The sequence below is a fragment of the Rhodnius prolixus genome, unplaced genomic scaffold (assembly GCF_049639745.1).
Source record: "Rhodnius prolixus isolate KJV_2025 unplaced genomic scaffold, Rpr scaffold_5, whole genome shotgun sequence".
NCBI classification, from domain to species: domain Eukaryota; kingdom Metazoa; phylum Arthropoda; class Insecta; order Hemiptera; family Reduviidae; genus Rhodnius; species Rhodnius prolixus.
The window spans coordinates 9,759,437-9,777,956 of NW_027411624.1; the positions used below are offsets into that span (position 1 = coordinate 9,759,437).

An 18,520-nucleotide genomic window follows, 5' to 3' on the forward strand; every position below is an offset into this window, starting at 1 on the left:
CTCTATTCTCGTCTCTCGAAATCGTGATTACTTTTAAAACTATTGTATTTACGCAAACACCTACGAGTAGGTGTAGACATCATCTCTAGTGATATTAAAATAGTTTTCGATCTACTTTTAAAATCTAAATAACATCTTACGTCACAAAATGTTCGTAGAATACTTATAGGCACAAAATCTGATGTTTTCCCGATTAAGCGAAACGAAGTAGAAGAAACCTTACATTAGAATAAAAATTATACCTTACAGTTTGAGTGTGTTTTTTAGTATACCACAAAAAGTAAAAAAGCAGCTTTAATTATAAATATATTTAAACACAATAAATAAGTAAACAAATGTTTAAGAATATAATTTAGTCCACAGTGCTGGTTATTATCATCGTTGATTATATCCGTCGTGGCACTCATGTTTTTATATTCCTGTCCGGGATTTCAGGCTCTCGTCTATCGTTAAATGCCGACTCCTCAGTTTGGTGCAGAAAATTTGACTTCCGCTTACGTTTCGGATACACATTAGCCTTGCTTACTTAAGAGAAACCAAGAAGTAAGAGTGACAGAAACATAAGTGGAAGACAAAACTACCAAATTGATGGACCGGTCTCTGATGATTGTTGGGGGTCGTAAAATGGTCTTATATATTTATATAAAAAAAAAATGCGCGTGCACAAATCAAAGAAACAGATATTTTCATGGATTTCGTTTTATCGTGAGCTTTTAGAGGTACCACTACATCTAAACTGAATAATCTCAACCTCTAATGATGGATGAAAGGCCGAACCGGTCAGGCATATAATAAACATGTTTGCTAAGACAGATAAATCCAGAGTTATTATCCAGCTCTGCGAACCGAACCACTTTTCAGCAATTTCTAATGAAATTTTTAATCGTTCGTAATATATTCAAATTGAAGGCGCCACGGTAGCCGAGCGGTTAGAGGCGAGACCTGCAAAGCTAATATGCATTGTGGTACTGGGTTCGATTCCCGGTCTTTAGGCCTTGGATTTTATTTAATGGTTAATAAAAGAAATTTACAGTAAAGTACGTATGCTATTCGCCTCCGTCCACGACACCTAATTGGTAGTTGGACGTTAAGCCCCGCCTGAAAAAATAGGCGATTACTTTACTTACTTACTTTATATTCAAATTGCAAAAAATATCCTCGTAAAACTTACATATGAAATAACTGCCTTATAGAATTTTTTTAAAATTACTTACTTTTTAGTCTCATGTTGCAGTGTTTCCACATAGTAAAAATGGCAGTCGAGTTTATTATTAATTTATTTTTTATCTCTTCACTGATATGACATAATTTATTGTCTTGATAAACTGGAAACTGTATTATTGCCATTTTTCCCTTTTTTACCTGTTGTTTTGCCTTTATGTTCTTTTATTACTTTTAAACAGCTGCAAATTAATGTTTATGATTTATTTAGTTCATGTTAATTTTTTGTTCTTTTAAAATAATATAACCCTAGTAAGCCTTTGAATAAAACCCTCTCTTTACAAAGAACTTTGAGATTTCCAGTTTCATTAATTAAATACATTAAACATATCTAAAAAGCTTGTCTGGATCAGGCTGTAAGTCCTTGAGTCTGAGGCCAGTCTGGGTCACTTAACACTGAGAACAAGGACCTTAGTTGAACTTTTAAATTATGTTAGGAAGGGTAAAAAGGCTGTTTGAAGTGATCGTTTCACAGGAAATTGTAAGATCAGGTTTTTCTTACGATCTGTAAGAGATTGAAATGCCATATAAGTTATTTGCGAGATGGGTGGGAAAAAACTATTCTCTCCAAGTTTTCGGTCACGAAAAGGAAGCAAGGACTAGTATTAGATACAGGTTACAAGTAGGGTAACCTAAATCTGGAAAAATATTGGGAATTTATTAGGAAAGCGCTGTCTAGCGTATATTAGAGAACATTATCTCGAAGGAGGCCGTGGGAGATAAAGCAGGAACGTCCCTCCAATCTATGGTCCTTTGTCCTTTTGAGGTGATGAGAAAACAAAATTACGAGTATTTTTGGCCAACCTCCTCCTCCTAGCCAACGCTGCTAGAAGTGTCCCTTCTAGAGATTCTGACCTGTACCAAGCCACGTGTCCATGCCGATTTTATGTCGCCTCAAGTCCAGACGAGTTACGACACATATTGTAGACAACATAGTTGTCAAGAAAGTGTTATTTTTTTTGTAATAAAATGGTTGTGCGCGTTAATCTGATTTCGTTACGTTTCTCGTTAATGAGGAAAGTTGTTCAAAAAGTTCGTATTTATTATTTCATTTAGTAAATACCAGGGTACTCTGACAGTAAAATTTTAGTGAATTTGATTTATCACCTGAGGAGTCACTTTACTGGTTCGACTTCCTTATTGTTTAAGCAATTTACTTTAAACATTATATGCACTTCACATTGATGGAGGTACCTCTAACATATGACTGAACAGCCCTCTTTAAAAGAGAAAGTATAAGTAAAAAATAAGAAAACTTTGTTAATAACGGCAACAAATTAACATTAACTAAAATTTAAATTTAAATTAATAATAAAATATTAAGTCTGATTAAAGAATTACCTCAGTGATTAGTGCACTAGATTACCACGCGAAGTTGCCGGGTTCGAATCCAACTTATTGCGGTTAGATTTTTTGTTTTGTTTTGTTTATAGAAGTAACTTATAGATATCACTCTTCAGTGGTTAAGGTACTGTCTCAGTATACCGTAAAAGATTACGGGCATCAATGACTCAGATGTTGACTTGCCTTAAATTATAAAAAGAAAATATTACTAACATGCTTGATTAAAAGTTGAAATAAGTAACATTAAATGTAAAAGTAGGGAAAATTATGAATCAAGAGACTCTGATTTTTTAAACCTTTTCTTTCATTCACACATTACAATTTTTTTTAAAACCTAAATGAATCATTGTAATAAAGTATTAAAACAAAAATGATAACTTCAGTTATCTAACCAATAGAAGAAAACATTTTCCTACAATATTACTTCCATTCCAAAGTTCACGGAAAGTGATGATGTCACCTTTCTTAAGTTTTGTACAAGGCATACATTGTGTAAACATAATGAATTAATTAAAATAATTGTTGAGAATTTTTTGGGGAGGAGCGAGGAGGAAGTGTCAGGTCTAAAAATAAGTTTTTATATTGTTTACTTTTCCAAGAAGTCATACTCGTTTAATAAATTTAATTTTTTCTTTTTTAAATTACTTTGTCTGTTCCCTAATGAATACAGATGTTGCATTTGATGATACAAAACGAATTTTTAATTAATATTAATAAATTCTTAATAAATATTAATATTAATAAAATACACCATAAGAAATATGAGAAAATATTTCGTAAAATCAAAGTAAAATATAACCTTCCTGAGAACTGCTCTAAAAAGAACACAAACTTCTAAAATATTAATCCATCTTAACAGAACACTATATATAAAAAAAAAAATCCCTACATCCCATTCACTACAGATATATATATATGGCACCTTAAAGGGAATCTACCTACCCCGTATCATAGAAGTATCCCTAATCGAATTTTTCCGGAACAAACATTATAAATAAAAGTTTTATATCTGCATGTACACAATTAGTACACCGTACTATTAAAAAAAAATCGGACGAAAATCATATAGTCACGTCATCTAAGCGAAACATTATATTTTGAATTTAAGTGCAAACTTTCGTTTTTTATTTACAACAGATACAACTACAGCCAGAACAAGTATAAACAACAATTTTGTAAAAATTACTTTCTCGTACCTATGGAGGCCTCAAAAGATAATTTCATGTGAAAATAAAAAATCTAAAATCTTGACGATTAAAATATATTTCTTTTAAAGGTAAGAAAAATTTAAAAAACTAGCTCCATAAACTCTCGTAAAATAAAGACAGAAACTAAGGTTGGATCAAGAAAGTAGTTTTCTACTCCATACATCTTCATGTCTTAACACTTGAAATACTAACTAGGATGTTTTCTTGAAATTGGGAAATTTTAATCGCTAAGTTACTATCTGGTTAAATGCGGATATGCAAGCGATACCAGATTTTTTTTTGTTTTTAACCATTTATTATGAGCTGGGCAACCTGAAAAAAAAGTATAATTTCGATCAATACTTGACTCAAAAATTCTGATATAATCAAAATATTCTCTAAGTAGTAAAAAAAATAAAATTAAGATTAACAAATGCATTAATAATGTTGACTGCCTACAAATAAGAATTAAAACTAATTGCAATGCATTGCAATGGTTGTCCTCAATTAGCTATTTAAAAACTTTTATTTTGCCTATATAAAATATAAGTACCTATATTTAAACTGAAACTATCTGGTCTAACTATATTTAGAAGTTCCGCAGCAGAAGTATACTAGAAATTCCTGTGCAAGGAGTGCCCACAGGTGCGCGATGTCCTTACCACCTCTCCAATTAATTGTAATAAACACCTGTAACAGATATCTATTTACGTTTATTTCTTCTCCAGTAAATCTTTAAATTTAGTTTTATACAGGAAGATCAAAAAACATAAGAACACTTGATACTCCAACAGAAGACTGACTAACAACTGTTATCTTTCAGTTGGGGAACTGCTGTTTGTAAAAATGAGCCTAATTTATTGTAAATGTTGGTCTGCAATGCTGGATAATATCGTTGATTTAGCATGCATGTTTTTCTTTGCATCTTACCCGGTTTTGGATGTTCAATCATCAATGGTTGGTGCGAATAATTTGACTTCCACTTACTTATGTTTTTGACATTCACTAACTGACTTAGAGAGAGAAGTTTGCTGGGTTCTTACTAAGAATGTTTGTAAATAACTAAACATTTATTTAATAAAAACATTAAAATAAAGTTAATGAAATCTCAGTATGTATTAAGGCTTCTGTTTGTATTGAACACAATTAATGTTTCGGAATAATACATATTAAGCTGCCAAAGTCCAAATAAAGGCCTCTAGTATAAAGTTCGAGTTCACTTTATGACTCCAAAACATTATTAACAGAAAAAAAAAAACATAAAAGATCCTTAAAATACAAACTAATTTTCATATAGGACCTTAAATACGTTATTTTTACAAATACGTTTTACGGTTTGTTAATTTTTGAGAACCACACACATACACACCCTGTAACATCCCTCACTGAAGTTTGTGACAGAAACATAAGTTGGTAACAGAATTCTCAACACCAAAGTGAAGAATCAACCTTTGATGATGAATGAAAATCCAAAATTGGTTGAAAACATAAAAATCACGGTGTTATGAACGTACAAAAACAACAAGTCTTAAGTGATTAAGTTTGTATTTTTTTTTTTAAGACTCATCAATTTCATACAGTAATATTTGTACAATGAATTCAAATTTTTTAATAACATGAAACGGGTTTCGACTAAATCAAATTATTTGATTATTCCAGTAATCTTTTGTTTCTCGTGTGAATTATTACTTATATACAAAAGATGGATGAACCTTAGAGAATCAAAACGTGTCTAGAGTAACAAATAATAAGATATGAGGCTGATTAGACTGGTTTTATTACCGTACATATTAAACACTTTTAACACCTAATTATTAATATTAATATTTGATTTTTTTTTCTGTTCCCAAACAGTTCGCTTTCGTACCACAACATGGCCATTGATGAGTGGAGACATTTGCCTAATAGAGTAAGACTAGTTTTGTCAAGATAACCAGCTACAGGCTCTTTTTCTCAGGCCTACCGAACAAACCAGAGTTCAAAAAATAAAAGAAGAATACCAGAGGATTAACAAGTAACACATAATATAAAATAATGATAGGGTAAAGCCACACATACCTAAAACTCATCCCGTCAGCTTCACTTAAACTTCCTACTTTTAATGATTACCCGGTCATTGAATATTCCATGAAAAAGCTTATGATTTCTGAGATATTATTTTTTTTCTTTCCAGCTTAGTTTAAATTTCTATTTTAATGATTTATCGTAGCTACAGTAAAGCAAAAAAATTATATTCCGATTTATATAATAATTCGTACTGTCCAATTTGCTTCATGTTGGAAATCTGTGATTCTTTATTGTAAGTAATACATAACATAGAATAATTTGTTCCTGATGAACATCTTTTGGCAAGCGGACATGCTTCTGAATTCTTCTCTATGAGTGCCATCATTAACTTCTAGGTTCTAGGATTGATTACATTAATAATGTCTCCCAGGTTAATGTCTTTCTCGAACCATCTTCCACTATAAACTTTACTGTATTTGATTCGATTGGCAATCAGGTAAGTAAATATAAACAGAATCTGAATACAAAAAGAAAAGTATTATTACCTAACAACAATATGCACGATGCAAAGCTTTCCTTTAATCTGATCAAATTGCTTTTCTGAAAATTGACAGTCGTGCTAACAACGATATATTCAGAGCAATTTAATTACTAGATAAAATCATGCTTTACCAAAATCTCATTAAACCGATAAAGGGATCAACATAAACGTCCGGGAAAAATAAATATCAGATAGTAAAATACTATGTTAGAACTTTCCCGACTTTATAGAGCGAATATAGATTTATTGTTAAATATCGGCTTAACTATTTAATACGAAAAATAGTCAACAAATCGTCCTCTTTCGACAAAATAATTTATGTTGCATATAAGTTGCACTAAACAGTTGTCGGTCTAAGAGAAGTTTTTTGTAACTTATTTAAGTTGAGAAAGCTCAAGAGTGCTTTCAGTAAAAAAAGTAACATCAACAATTAGGTATGATTGGAAAACTTCCTCTTCCGTTCTTAAGAGAAACTAGTATTTTTTATTGCATAGAAAATAAACTCAACGATAATTATATGTGCTCTAAGTGAAAGTAGAATTTTTTTAAAACAGGTAGAGGGATGCAATAGTAGTGCTTTCAGAAATAATTTTCTGATGCAATAAATAATACTATATGCAAGTGAGTAGAATGTTCAATCCCAATTACGAACTTGGTGGAGAGCTGATATGATACCGAAGTAGGAAACCGCTGAAGGTAATAACGGTTATCTTTATACCAGATATAGTAAATGACTGATCACCAAATTGATTAAATGTTGTTTAGTAGGTTTCATTATTTTTATTTTTTAACTTACGCTGCTTTTTATTTGTAGTTTTCAGTTAACCCGTTTTTGAGCGCAATTATGTGAGGCGAATGAATTTAACTGACCTGCATTTGAATTATGGTGGTTAGCATTATACCTTGTTGATGAACGAAAGCACAAAAATGGTAACGTTCCCAAAATGAAGCACTCTGACAATGATGTCCGCGTTACTATCATTTATGAAAACCTGCAATCATTGCAAAGTGAAATCCATTTTTATTATTACTATTTTTAACTTTTACTACAAAGTTTAAGTACATAATTATCATTATTATTTCAATTAGGACGCGTCAACTAGTAAATTCATTCGCACCCATAGCTTTTTTCACCTATAAATATTTATATGAATTAAATACAGTTTTAAAAATCAATAGGATGAACAAATAACTGCCAGTTTTCAGTCATGATATATTTTTATAATCCGAGCTTTCGACCTAGGGACTAGGTCATCTTCAGGCCTAATTTACAATGTAATATTTTACATCATTAGAGGGTTGGTATCTCTTCTGTCTTGTCTGTTCATGGGCTTTGCACTTCCCGGGTATTGATTTTCCTTTCTTCTTGGAAGTTTGGTTAGAAATTTAATAATTAAAACACTTAGTGGTAGAAAAACCTTAAAATATCAAAGTGGAAGTTTAGAAAACCTTATTTAACCACTAGTAAAATGAGAGTATAAGATGGTTCTATTTTTGGTCATGTAAGTCACCTACACGGTAAAATGTGAATGTAAGGGTGGACCTATCTTCGTTTAATGAATGTGAAGTCCATGTCTGAAAAAATTAATCGAAGTTTTTGTTGGAGATACTGAGAAATGTGACCTACCAAAACTTGGTCCGAACCTTTAGTTGAAAAGGCATACGATTAAATCAATGTGATTAACGATTAATATTGCAATTTAATTGATTGTCATGATTAAACGTGCGATTAATTTCGCCGATTCAATTCTAACATAGAACCCCCACACGAGATTCGAACGAATTGACCTCAATCTGAGGTATAAAATGTTAAAATCAAACGTTCAAAAGAAAACTATAAACTTCTTGCCTCAATATGGACGTACACAATACAACAATAAGGAAGCGCCAAAAAATCGAACGCCAACAGAATTCAAACCTTACAAATCAAAAATTCTAAGAACAATAGTTAACGCTTCCTTCTACCACCCCAATCACACAATACATTCTGATCTAAATATTCCTCTTGTCTCTGAAATAGCCCAATCTCGCTACATCCACTCCACTCAAATCTACCCAGTCATTACAACCCCCAAATCCACTTTCTTCAAATCTACATCGCAGACTAAAGCGGCGGAGGCCACGCGACCATCTCAACACGTATCGGCGACCTTCTAGGATGGTTGCTGCGTAAGCTTGCCAACATGGCAAACTAACGGCTTCAATCACTGGATGGTCGTCGTTCATTCCACTCATGTTCATGCACATATATATGCGTGCGTATTTTCACCATTTCCTTACCCTAATCTTTTTTGCTTATTGTAATCTATTACAGTTGCAAAATAAATAAATCAAAAATCTGATTCAAATTAAATAAAAATTAATCAATTAAAAAATGTAATCAATTAAATTTATGATTAAATTGTAGTTTTAATCAATGCCCATCTCTGAGAGAAAGTCCGGTAAATGTTTGAAAAAAGATTTTTGATGCGTGAGAAATTTATCAGCGTGTTTTATATTTGCTGTTATTTCAAGATTATTTACTTGAGATAATGTAGTTTTCAATCAGAATATATATCGAGTCTAATAAGTGTATTTATTCGTTAAAAAATAAGCCGACCTTCAAACTAGTCAACAGATAAATATAATCACACTTTGATTTATAATGATGTTGACAGAACATTGCCTTTCATCTATAAATGGAGAAACTTCAATCACTTTGAAGTGAACCAACCACATACCTCGTCTGTGCTATATTCTTTATGTATATTCTTGTTCGAAAATGTTTATAATGTGATACTTTTCCCCTTATGACACTCAAACGAATAGCAAATGGATAACCGATGTGTCATAAATCTGAAAGGGCAAATTCAGTAGAAATATAAACGTTATTTTATAGGTATCTTTCTTCCATTAGTGCCAGATACAGAAGCGTAACCTGAATTAAGAGGTCGAGTTCAGGAATGCATTTGTTTGAGGTTTTGTCGAAAGGCTTATTGTTCCAACCCACGGTAGTACATAAATTAATTGTCTAATTTGAAACTCTGTGTCTTGGAACTGGAAATTTACAACTTCCAGCAAACAGATCAATTTGCAGAACACCACTAATTGGTATTCAGGCAATCTCAGATGATTTCGAAACTGATATTTCTGGCGAAACACAAAATTTAAAATCAACGCGATTATTTAAGGTACTTTCTCTTACGAGGGATAAAACGAAGTATTCATTTTTTTTATCAGTAGAATTATCATTATCTCTTTTTTGATAAACTTTGTCTTTAATTTATTTAACTAGTCTCCTTCCAAAATAGCGTGTAATTTATTTTCTGTACACTGCTACCATTTCTTTTCATTCCTATTACCTAATTATTTTAAATACAGTTCTTTTTTTAAAGGTCTATTTTTATAAATTTATGTAAATCTGTAATGCATTATACTTAAGAAACCTTCTCTTGCTGTAAATGATAGTTTTTATAAAGGACGCACGGCTCCAATTAAAGAAGAAACGCATGCAAGTACTGCCCTTTGCTTCCTGTCCACCTTTCACCATAAAGCGTTACCGGAGCATCAAGCAAAGATGCTGGATGTTTGTAGTATTTCCATTTGCAGCAGATTAGGAGACAGCGTTGCTGTCTCCCCGTGCTTTGTCCACATCTAGAGTTTAACTTTCTAGAAGTGATAATCACGAATGGGAAGAACCTTCCTTTTTTTCGAAGATGAGAAATTTGGTTCTAGAATTAGTACAATAGCAGAAAATAGTGACTGGGTAAGGCCGCCGGGTAAGACTAGTTAATGAATGGTACGTTAGGATTAAATACCACATGGATCCGATACATGCTAAAGTTAAACAGAGTCGTCCCAGTCAGACCAAGAATTTCCTCTCGACCTGACTGACATCCTATTTACATTTCGTACATAAACCTTCGTAGAAGTATAAAGAAAATATAAGTTATAATTTAAAGAATTGCAGTAAGAAAAAGTCGCGTGTTTTCACAACAAATAATTTTTTTTTTTTGCGACCAGATAATATTGCTAGTCATAATTGTGCTTATTTATGCAAAATACGGTATCTCTTCTCTCATGTCTATGTACATAAATAATAGGTTCTTATGCAATAAAGGAACTAGCCATATGTGCCATATTTTTTCCACCAGTATGTTAATTGTTAAAGACCATAAGAATACAAAAATAATAATAAATAAAAGATAATAGTTCACAAAAAAAGACTAGAAGGAAAATTGACTTTTGTTTAAAAAAAAAGATTAATTTACTTTTATCAAAAAGTGATGACCTTGTTTTTAAGGTCATTATTGGGAATAATGAGGCCTTTAGGTCATTATTGGGAATAATGAGGCCTTTAAGTATTTGTAAAGTGAGGTTTACTTGTAAGTGTTGAACTTACTTGACCTGCTAAATTAGTCTCAATTGGTTTCTCCTCTAAAAATATGTTGGACAAATTATTAGTTTAAAATTAAGCTACACTTAATTTTTTAAAAACATTAAAAATTTTAAAAAGCACGTCAGTACAACTGGATTTTTTACCTTTTTAATTTTTGAGCCGGAGTTCAAACTCATACCATTTTCTAAACACCACTTTTTGGAATTCAGGGGATCTTAAATGTGATTTCCGCTGAAAATTCCTACCTATTTTAAAGAAATTAAACAAAAAATCTGTTATCATAAAGACTTTGTTAAATATACCTTTCAGGAAAAAACTAAAATAATTTGTTAATACAAACAGAATTAAAGCCAGCCCACCAGTTATTGCATCAGAACTACCCTGATATGAATGCAAGGACAGTGCAATCACATTATATAATATAATCCACTTCTAAATAAGTCTACTCTCTAATCAGGTACACTGTTACAAACTAAATTCTCATAAGACAACATACCAATCTGATAAAATCTTCTTTGCAAATTCTTACGATATAAAACTGAGTGGGTTTATTAATTTTTCAGTCAGGTTTCAATATTCAGAATTTGAGAACACCTTTACGTATTCACAGACAAATGCTAAGGAGTGATCTATCTTTAAGTAAACTTTATTAGGAAGTTTATCGGTTGGAGTTTAGAAACGGTTCTCCTGTAGATTTTTCGTACGCTTCCCTTCTTATGAAATGAACTTTACTTACATATCCCTCTTTTCCTCGTTCTAGATGGATTTCTTCCTTTTCTTTCTTTCTTAGGGGTGCAATTTCTTCTTCGATTTTCACTTACAAGAGCCGGCCAACCTCCTATTCACCGACGGAAAGAGATGCTAGATGCGACCTGTTTAATAATTAGTAGATTAGCGTAATGCGCATACCACTTCGATTTTTTTCTGTATAACCCTTTTAAATTTACAGAACTTATTTCCAATTCATATATTCATTTCTTTTTGGATAACTTCATTTTTACCTTCATCAATAATCCTTCTTGTCGCAGTTTCTTCAAAATATTTTTTATTTTATAAAATAAATTATTTCACCATTCTTGTAAAAGCATAAATGATAAGGTTAGCCTAGGTTAAAAGGTTAAATGTAAAAGACATCTGTCACCGTGGTGTTACCGTTACCTTCTTAAATCTATAGGATTGGACGTGTTAGAATCTCATCTTGATAAGTAATTTCTTCTTGTTATTTCCGAAATATTAACTTCAAAATATTTTTTTAAGGCACTGCTGGCCTCTCGACTTTATTTTCTTGAGGCAGATAACGATCAGTAGTGAAAGTGGCCAGAGGAAAGTGCATGTTGGTGGACTCGAACCAGATACCTCTCTTAGGAGTCAGTTCATTGACCATTCAGGTAATAGTTTGCTCAGTTTTATTTGAAAATATTTTTAATTTATGAAGAAGGGCTAAAAAATGAATTTCAGTTAAAAATAAAAAATATTGACTCGGCTTATGTTGAATGATAACAGTAAATTTTACTTGGTTATCTTGAAACTTTAAATAAGATAAGAGCGTATTATTATCTCTCAAATTATGTTACTTTTAATACATTAATTGTAAAAACACTTCCAACCTTGTGAAATATTTGAGGCCTTTTAGATGTCATGGAAGAAATATTTTTTTCTCCTATCAGTGTACTTTTGAAATTGTAATTGACTGTTACAAAGAATGATCATACTAAAGTCTTCTAGGATCAAAAATGCTTTAATACTAGCTTTTGGTCTCTGTTCTTTATTTTTTAACATTTGTAAATGGAGCACATGTATCCGTGTGGCAAGAGCGAGAGAAATAAACGGTGATAGAGAAAATATCTCAACGTAATTGCAAGGTTAAAAACTTGTTAAACACCCTTTTCCATATAAAATTTCTGTTCCTCTGAACTATAATTACTAGGCAATCGCAGTTAATAGAAAGGTAATTCTCATTATAAAATATTAGTTTCTACTTTGGTTTTCATTTATTTAACTTTATGAAAATACGGAGCTAATACAATTTCTTAATCCATATGAATTTAAAATAAGTACTGAATTAGGTTAGAAGATACTTTGAAACAAGAAGTTTAAATTAAAAAAAGTGTTAATAAATTTATTGAAAATTAACTAGTATTAAGATGAGTACGTAAAGTTACAATCCCTATTAGATAATCTAATGAATGCATTCGTGATGTATGGTGTACATTATGTACATAGGTATTTCCAAGGAGGGTACAGAAGAAAAGATACGTGTTAGGCAATTAGCACATAAATAACAACCAGGCGAATTGTTGTTAATTAGGAAAGTAAAAAAAGGTAGTTTTAAATGTTAATAAATTATACAGTTAACAAAACTTGAGACGCTGAGTGCTAGGGAGCTTTTTACCATGTACAATGCCAATGTTTTTCAGTCGGGCTTTACGTGCAACTACCAAATTAGATTTCACGATCGTAGGCGACTAGCAAACATACTTGTCTATAAATTCTTGTGTAAACCATTAAATAAAACCCCTGGCCTAGACTGGAAATCAAACCTAGAACCATAAAACTTCTCTGCTTTGCTGGCCTCGTCTCTAACCGTTCGATTACCGTGCTTACTTTTCGCCATGTCAATATCTCCGTTTCAGAATAACCGAAAAAAAAAACAAAATTTGAAACAATTTTTTTCATATCCTTGAATACTAGATATGTAGTAAACCAAAGACATACTCGTAAATGAACTTATAATGTTCAGACCCTCCTGCCTTTCGGTGCTAAGATTAAGTTAACATATCTAGGGGTTGTTTTTCTTTATTTGTATTAAAGCTCTATATCATTTCAAATTTTTAATCGTGCATCCTCTTTATTAATGTCTTAGTTAATAATAATAATAATTATTTTAAAAAAGTTTAAATTTCTTTATTATTGTTGACTCGAGCAAAAGAAGTCTTCAAATTACAAATCTTCAAGTCTTCAGAATTAAAGTTGGATACCCTCACGTTAAGAAAGTATCAATTTTTGTTCTCTTAGAGTGCGTAACCCGGAATTTTCTTAACTAGTTTTTATTTATATATTTCATGTCTGCGCAAAAACAAACGGATCTCTTGCAGAATGGTGAAAGTAACTTGAAAGAAAGCTTACTCATATTGACTATGTTAATCTTTAAAAAAATTAATTAAAAAAAACTAATAAATCCTATTTGATAAAAATGATCAGCTTGTTTTTCTTAGATATGCTGATAGGTAACTCAAATTCATGGATTTAATTAAATGAACTATTTTTTAATATTGTATAAAAAAATAAATAATAAATATTTTGATTTGCATAAAAAATATAATAAATCTAGTGAATTATTTGAATATAAAGAAGTTACTAAATTATTAGATGATTTTTTTTTTTTTAATTTACAGTCAGAACTATGAATTCATTGAAAGTTCATTGACTGAATTCTATTTTCAAAACAAAAGGGAATCTTAGGGAAAATACAAATCCCTCAACTTTTTCTAAAGCATTTTGTCCCATCGTGAACGCTGCTAAAGCAACCAGTACAATTTTGTAATTCGTCTTGCAAACTGACACCAGGTCTAACTGATCTCGATTATTCCAGTTGGGAGCACTATTCAGCTAATTTGCCACCACTGCAATTTCAAATTGATCATTCAATTTCAAAATGAATGTCGCGTTACCTTGTTTTACTCTAGAAACTAATCCCTGTTATGTCTTCGACACTGTCACAGACAGGAAGTGAAGGAAGAAACTTCCTAAAAGGAAGAAAGAGGGATTTCAACACTCTTCAACATCCAAAACAATGGAATAATTTAATATTGAATTTATTTACCTGCAAGATAAATAGCAAGATAAACAAAGAGTCTGAATTAAATAGAGTGGGTTCAGTAAATGCTCATTTCAATATCATTTAAGTCGCTTTTATGGAGTTACAAGAAGAGAGATCGATGTAACAGCTGTCACTTATGGAGTACGTGGAAACCAGGGTTCAAAAATAGAAAACTGTCTATTATCTACCTTTACGGTAAGATTGATTATTTACTCAACAAAAACTTCTTTTTTTTTGTGATCCCGGTTTATCAAAGGCCTCTCTCTTCTCCCTGCTTTTCATTCACTTTAGGCGTGTAATTTTTTTTTGTGAATTTCCTTTCTACAGATATAGCTTTTTATGGGAGATTTTTGTTTATAAAGAAACTAAAGTTCAGCCTACAAAATATGGCTATTGTTCCTAGCTGTGTTAAACTACAATAGAAATATTTGTGAAGAGCCAGTAGATGTCCTAACTGAAAACTGAGTTCGTAAAAAGACCAGCTATAGAGAGTTTTTATTATTCTATTTATTCTGCCAGTTTGGAGAAGACGAAGAGTTTGCAGTGAACGTGAGGATACTGGGGCGTTTTCGCCCCAGGATTATTGAAAAATAATAGGTGATCCATTTTTGTAGAATTAAAAAAGAAGTCTAAAACCCTCAAGCACTTATAAAAAGTAAAAGAATTCGTTCAAAACATCGCATGTCGGGTCAAGCGATTTTCTTCAAGTGTTGAATTTCAGCTAATTGTTTAATACTCTGTTGGATCCTCGCAAGGAGTTGCGGCCCCCCTTGACCAGAATTTTCTTTGAGCGACAATTGTCCGTTGGCAGCATTGGTTGTTTGGACGTAGTGGGGATGGTGGCCAGTGCAAGGCAGAAGTTCAGTTGCCCTTGGGCATCTCAAGAGAGTAGGGGTGCCAACGGATTATGTCTGTGTGTCCGCCATTGCCAGGATTTTAGCGTCGGTCTGGCTGGTACTGTTTTCGCCAAGAACTGGACAACCCATTAGCCGCCCGGTTGAACGATTTACTTTTGTTGTCTTATGGTAAATCAATTTGTTAGTGTTATAATAAGTCTCATTAAGTCAGAAAACCTGTCGGTTTAATTAAGCCAGAAAACATGTCAGCCTAATTAAGTCAGAGAACTTGTCAGTCTAATTAAGTCAGAAAACTTGTCAGTCTAATTAACCTGTCGGTCTAATTAAGTCAGAAAACTTGTCAGTCTAATTAACCTGTCGGTTTAATTAAGCCAGAAAACATGTCAGCCTAATTAAGTCAGAGAACTTGTCAGTCTAATTAAGTCAGAAAACCTGTCAGTCTACTTAAGCCAGAAAACTTGTCAGTCTAATTAAGTCAGAAGACCTGTCGTCTAATTGTCAGAAAACCTGTAAGTCTAATTAATTCAGTTTTATTCATTTGGATCATGGTCCGTTTTGTATATGAGTTTAAAATTGTAAATATACCAAATATATTGGTTATTGCATAAGTGAAGGTATTCTGAGTGTTGGTGGCGTCCCCACCCTTCCCTTTCCTTTAGTTTTATTTCATAGTCAAAGACTTTTCATGGTGCCGAAACCCGGGAAGACTCTCAGAATACCTTTGATTGAATTTTGTTTTAAAAAAAAATTCCATTGTATTTTAAATTGTATTGAATTGTCATTAGTGCCATGTCACTTTTTAAACTTGTTTTAAAATTTATATTTGAAACTATATTAAGTTTTCATTAGTCTATATAGACATGTCTTGTCTATGCATTGTCACTTTTGAATTTTGTTAAAAATTGGTTTTATATTTTAAACCATATTCAGTTGTCAGTATATATTGTATATATGTAAGTCTTGTCTATCCTTGTCACTTTTGAATTTTGTTAAAAATTGGTTTTATATTTTAAACTATATTCAGTTGTCAGTATATATTGTATATATGTAAGTCTTGTCTATTCTTGTCACTTTTGAATTTTGTTAAAAATTGGTTTTATATTTTAAACTATATTCAGTTGTCAGTATATATTGTATACATGTAAGTCTTGTCTATCCTTGTCACTTTTGAATTTTGTTAAAAATTGGTTTTATATTTTAAACTATATTCAGTTGTCAGTATATATTGTATATATGTAAGTCTTGTCTATTCTTGTCACTTTTGAATTTTGTTAAAAATTGGTTTTATATTTTAAACTATATTCAGTTGTCAGTATATATTGTATATATGTAAGTCTTGTCTATCCTTGTCACTTTTGAATTTTGTTAAAAATTGGTTTTATATTTTAAACTATATTTTATTGTCATTGGTCTTTATACATATATGCTTTGCCACTCTTTGATTTGGTTTTAAAGATAGGTTTACTTTTTAAATTATCTGTTAACTGTACTTAGTCTATATGTAGGTTGTCTGACAGTCTAGGCAATGTCTGTCTTTGTCCTTGTTTTTAGTTTTGCCTTAAAGGGTGTTCCTCTTTGGGTCTATACCTTTTGTAATTTTTGAACTCTATCGCACTATTGACCTTCAGTCTATAAGTCATACCCCTGCTGACCCCCTTTTTCTAGTTTGTCCATGGCCATTTCCCTAGTCAGTCTGTTAAGTATCCTCAAGGCCATTCCCCTTGTCAGTCAGTCAGTCAAAACACTCATGGCCATTCCCTAAGTCAGTCAGTCAGTTAGTGTCCCACGTGTCCTCCCGAAGTCCCAGTCTCCCATAAACTTAGAACCTTGTCCCCATTCTTCTCCTGAAGTCCCACTATTCCATTAATCTAGTACTTTGCCCCTCTTCCTCCAGCCAATTGCCATTCCCTTAGTCAGTTAGTCAGTCAATCAGTCAAGTTTCCCTTTAGCCATTCCTTTAGTCAGTCAATTTTTCCTTATAGCTATTCCCTCAGTCAGTCAATTAAGTGTCCCATGGCCATCCCCTCGTCATTCAGTTCGTCAGTATTATCATGGCCTTTCCTTTAGTCAGTCAATCAGTCAAGTTTCTTCAAGACCATTTCCTTTGTCAGTCTATCAGTCAAGATTCCCGGTGGCCACACCTTCAGTCAAATCTTCAGACCTTCAGTCTGTCAGTCAAATCTTTCTCATAGCCATTCCCTCAGACAGTTAAGTTTATCCATGGCCATCCCCTTAGTCACTCCGTCGAGTTTCTCATGGTCATTCCCTTTGTCAGTCAAATAGTCAAATTTTACTCACGGCCATTCTCTCAGTTAGACAGTTAAGTTTTCCTCATGGCCATTCCCTCAGTTAGACAGTTAAGTTTACTCATGGCCATTCCTTGAGTTAGTTAGTCAAGTTTTCTCATGGCCATTCCCTAAGTTAGTCAATCAGTCAAGTTTATTTATGGCCACTCCTTTAGTCAGTTAATTAGTTAATTCTTATGGCCAGTCTTTTAGTCAGTCAGCCAAGATTCCCTGTGGCCATTCCTTCAGTCTGTCGGTCAAATCTTTCTCATGGCCAATCCCTCTGTCAATCATTCAAGATTCTCATGACCATTCCTTTAGTAAGTCAGTCAAAATTTCCTCATAGACACCCCTAAGTCAGATAGTCAAGTTTTCCTCATGGCCATTCCTTTAATCAATCAGTCAAGTTTCCACATGGCCATTCCCTTCGACAGTCAGTAGTTTACCCATGGACGTTCCCTTAGCCAGACAGTTAAGCTTCCCCTGGCCATTAGTCAGTCAGTTATTCGAGATTCTCCAAGGTCATTTCCTAAGTCAGTAAGTCAGTCAAGATTCTCCATAGCCATTTCTTTAGTCAGTCAGTCAGTCAGTAACTTCCCTATCCCTGGATCTTCAGTGAATCAGTCAGTCAAATCCCTACGCCTAGTTTTTCAGTCGAGCAGTCAATCAGTCCTCTTAGTCAGTCAGTCAGCCAGTCAGTAGTTTCCCCAGGGAATTAGTCAATCAGTCTAAATTTGAAAGGTTTCAGTACCAAGTCAGCACCGTTTAACCCTCGTACGAGTCAACTACGGGAAGGAAGAGCGTTCCACCACCACTGGCATCGGACTCTGCTGGCCTTTCATCAATGTCAAGATTGCATCTCTACCTGATGTCAAGGAAG

At 32.6% G+C, this 18,520-nt stretch overlaps 1 protein-coding gene across 4 annotated transcripts in view; it reads right to left on the reverse strand.

Annotated features, from left to right (window-relative positions):
* Window positions 1-11,515, reverse strand: part of LOC141458181 (uncharacterized) — a 29,186-nt gene extending 17,671 nt beyond the window's left edge. Inside the window, exons 1-7 of one of the 4 annotated variants that reach the window (XM_074135844.1) lie at window positions 11,415-11,515; window positions 7,171-7,292; window positions 4,306-4,442; window positions 3,966-4,085; window positions 2,563-2,748; window positions 2,329-2,440; window positions 1,215-1,403 (exon numbers count right to left, since the gene is read on the reverse strand). The gene's annotated coding sequence lies outside the window, so the exon portion shown is untranslated. Of the gene's footprint in view, window positions 1-1,214; window positions 1,404-2,328; window positions 2,441-2,562; window positions 2,749-3,965; window positions 4,086-4,305; window positions 4,456-7,170; window positions 7,293-10,821; window positions 10,919-11,414 lie in introns of those variants that run through there. The other 3 variants (XM_074135845.1, XM_074135840.1, XM_074135843.1) reach the window with 3 other exon arrangements.
* Between the last annotated feature and the right edge of the window lie 7,005 nt (window positions 11,516-18,520).